Raw genomic sequence first — 4351 nt, 5'->3', positions numbered from 1 at the left:
AGATCACTGAGGAGGCAGCTACACTAAATGATAGACTTTCAGTGTAGATGAATCAGCCTTCTATTGGAAGAAGATGCCATCTAGGACTTTCATGGCCAGAGAGAAGTCAATAAGTTAAACATTATTTATGGGTGAAGAGTACTCAAGAATTATACTAAATCGGGCAGCGCCTGTAGCTCAAGGAGTAGGGCATCAGCCCCATATACTGGAGGTGAAAGGTTCAAACCTGACCCCAGCCAAAAAAAGAATTATACTAAATCTACTCTGCCTATGTTCCATGAATGTTTAAATGATATAAAACTCAGATCATAACACATCAATGGTCAGCAGAGACAATCACTCCTCTTGCAAGACACCACTCAGCCACATGTCATACAACCAATGCTGCTCAGACTACTGGGGCTGGACTGGGAAACTCTGTCATTCACCCTAGGCACCAGACCTTGCACCAGCTGACTACCACGTCCTTCCAGGCTTTGGACTACTTCTTGCAAGAAAAAAATATTCAATTCTCAAAAGGCTGTAGAAAAAGCCTTTCCCAATTTTATCATCACTTGCTTTCCAGGCTTCTTTGGTGTTGGCATGAACAAGCTAAGGGGGGGTCCAACCTGTGGCCCACCAGCCACCTGTAGATTATTTAAAGACATTTTTGCTTATCCGTGGTGGCAGATATCGCAAAAATTATGCACGGACCTTTTGTGTGTGTGTGCTCATCAGCTTTTGTTAGAGTTTATTTATTTATTTATTTATTTATTTATTTTTTTGATACAGAGCCTCAAGCTGTCCCCCTGGGTAGAGTGCCGTGGCATTACAGCTCACAGCAACCTCCAACTCCTGGGCTCAAGCGAGTCTCCTGCTCTGCCTCCCAAGTAGCTGGGACCACAGGCGCCCACCACAACGCCCGGCTATTTTTTGGTTGCACCCATCATTGTTGTTTGGGGGGTCCGGGCTGGGGATTCGAACCTGCCACCTTAGGTGTACGTGGCTGGCGCCTTAGCCGGTTGAGCTATAGGCGCGGAGCCAGAGTTTATTTATTTAATGGTTGGCTCAAGACAACAATTCTTCCACTGTGGTGAAGAAAAGCCAAAAGGTTGGACATTCCTGGTAGAGCATGGTTTATGGATCTTTTATGTCCATTATTAAGGCCTACTACTCAGGAAAAAAAGATAGCTTTCAAAATATTACTGCTCATTGATAATGCACCTGGTCACCAAGAGCTCTGATGGAGATGTACAAGGAAATCAATGTTTTCATGCCTGCTAACACACAGCCATTCTGCAGCCCGTGGATTAAGGAGCAATTTTGACTTTTGAGTCTTATTATTTAAGAAATAAATTTTTTAAGATTATAGCTGCCATAGACAGTGATTCCTCTGAGGGATCTGGGCAAAGTAACTTGAAAACATTCTGGAAAGGATTCGCCATTCTAGGTGCCATTAACAACATCTACGATTCATAGGGGGTCAAAATAACTACATTAACAGGAGTTTGGAAGAAGTTGATTCCACCTCCCACCCCCATGGATAACTCTTCAGGTTCAAGGCTTCAGTGGAGGAAGTAACTGCAGATGTGCAGAAATAACAAAAGTACAGGGATGAGAAGTGGGTGGAGCCTGAAGATCTGGCTGAATTGCTACAATCTCTTCTTATGGACAAAGAAAATGGTTTCTTAAAATGAAATCTACTACTGATGAAGATGCTATAAACATTGTTTAAATGACAATAAAAAATCTGAATGTTATATAAACTTATCTGATAAAACAGCAGCAGGATTGACAAATTCTGAAAGAAGTTTTGCTGTTAAACAGCATTGAGTGGTATAGAAAAATCTTTCAAGAAAGGAAGAGTCGGCTCGGCGCCTATAGCTCAACCGGCTAAGGAGCCAGCCACGTACACCTAAGGTGGCGGGTTCAAATCCCCAGCCCAGACCCGCCAAACAACAATGACGGCTACAACCAAAAAATAGCCGGGCGTTGTGGCGGGCGCCTGTGGTCCCAGCTACTTGGGAGGCGGAGGCAGGAGACTCGCTTGAGCCCAGGAGTTGGAGGTTGCTGTGAGCTGTGATGCCATGGCACTCTACCCAGGGGGACTGCTTGAGGCTTTGTCTCAAAAAAAAAAAAAAAAAAAGAAAGGAAGAGTCAATTGATACAGCAAACTTCTTTGAGAAATTTCCACCTTGATCAGTCAGCCACCATCAACAAGATCCTCCACCAGCAAAATGATTATAATTCACAAAGGCTCAGATGATTATTAGCAATAGAGTATGTTTAAACTAAGGCATATACATTGCATCAAGGTTTGTACATTTTAGACATAATGCTTTTGCACACTCAATACATTGCAATATCATCTGAACTTAACTTTTATATGCACTGGGAAACCAAAAAACTTCATGAAACTTGTTTTATTGAGAGATTTGCTTTATTGCAGAGGTCTGGAACTAAACTGCAATGTCTGCAAAGCATGCCTGTAATTGTGAAGGTTAGTTTTATGTATCAACTTGGTTTGGCTAAGAGATGCCCAGACATCTGGTTAAAACATTATTTATGGGTATATGGATGTTTCTAGAACACAGTAGGATCTGAATTGTTCTGTAAAGCAGACTGCCCTCCCCATTGTGGCTGAGTGTTATCCAATCTATTGAGGGCCTGAACAGAATCAAAAGGCAGAAGATGATCACCGTCTCTGCCAGACTGTTGAGAGCTGGGAATGTTCTCCTGTCCATGCCACTTCTGCTTTTTAGGCCTTCGGACTTGAACTGGAATCTATACCACCTGTCCTCCATCTCTCAGGCCTTCAAACTACATCACTGGTTTTCCTGGGTCTCCAGCTTGAAGCCAGACCATGAAATTTCTCTATTTCCATGATCATGTGAGCCACTACACTTTACAATAAATCTCTTTATAGATATATTCTTTCCCATTAATTCTGCTGCTCTGGAGAACACTAAGGCAACATGTTAGGTGCCCTCACCCACGCCCAATTCAGGAAAGTGTAAACAAGGCATAAATTTCCCAGCAGAATCTGAACCACTGTGGAATGGGAAGCCTTCCACTGGATCCTCTCTCCAGCTGGGACTAGGTCTGCAATTGGAGGAGCCATATTTCCAGGCCTGCAAACAGGACCCTGTGGGTTGTTAGCTGCAGTCACACCCCTTTCTGGACAGTTCACACACAAAAAAGGGGGTGTTGGGGCAGTGGTGAAAGGAGGGAAGGAGAGGCTCAAACCTCTTTAGTTCCTGGATGTGCAACTGTCTGGGCTCCCCAGGTGGGAAAAACCAAATGGTGTAGACCTTCACGCCACATAGGGCTATGCAAAACCCAGGTCAGCCAGAGCACACACATGCACAAAGCTGGGCCCTTTGAAGCAAACCTGCAGCTCATGGCAGCAAGAGGATGCTACTAGAAGTGTGGAAAGTGCCCACAGTCAACAGCATGGAAGTGCCGATGCCCATGCAGAGAGGACAGACAAGACAGGAGAAGTGCAGCCTGTAGCCAGCTGGGAGCCCTCAGGGTCACCCCTCTAGGGAGGGAGCTTGGGCACAGGCTCTTGTTAATTTTCTGAGGGCAGAAAGAGCTCCTACAGGAGTAAACACTAAGGGTATATTCCCTTTCCCACAGAAGGTTGTGATTCTGTTCTTGCTGTTCTGGCTCCCTTGCCCAGGGTGAAAGCATGTGTGAACTGACACCATTCACCTTGTAATCACTTGCCTGTGAGTTCATTTTGTTACAGAAACATGTGTCCTAGCCAAACGAACTGCATCATCATCGGGCACCAGAAGTAGAGAGTTTGTTTACTGTTAGGCTTATTCTTTGACATTAGGTCACCAGCTCTGCCAAAAAAGATTTAGTCGTGCTATATACTCCCTGAGGGAAATGAACACATTCATTTTTGCACATTCAGCATCTAACATAGTAGCGTCCTAAGTGGTTGTTGGATGAATGAACAAAAACCATATGCTCCGGCCACTGGGGAAATTGAGCACAGAATTGTGCTGCTGGCGTCCTGGGCACACCACGAATCCTCCACAGCAACCTCTCCCAGCCTCGCTACAGCATTTGGAAATACTAGTTGTATGGTAAAAGCACAATTTTAGGTCCAGAAGGGAACTAAATAAAGGTTTTCTCTAGGCAGGATAAAAGCAACTTATGAAGAAGATAAATACAGAAAGCCACAGCCCCTATGGCCACAGATCAGTACTGTACACTTTTAGACAAAGCAAGGTGCCTGTTTTCTCGCTTTTTTTTTTTTTTTTGAGACAGAGCCTCAAGCTGAGCCCCTGGGTAGAGTGCCTTGGCTTCACTGCTCACAGCAACCTCCAACTCCAGGGCTCAAGCAAGCCTCCTGCCTCAG

The sequence above is a fragment of the Otolemur garnettii genome, unplaced genomic scaffold, assembly GCF_000181295.1.
Source record: "Otolemur garnettii isolate 467f Iridium unplaced genomic scaffold, OtoGar3 scaffold00118, whole genome shotgun sequence".
NCBI lineage: Eukaryota > Metazoa > Chordata > Mammalia > Primates > Galagidae > Otolemur > Otolemur garnettii.
This window is presented reverse-complemented; position numbering follows the sequence as displayed.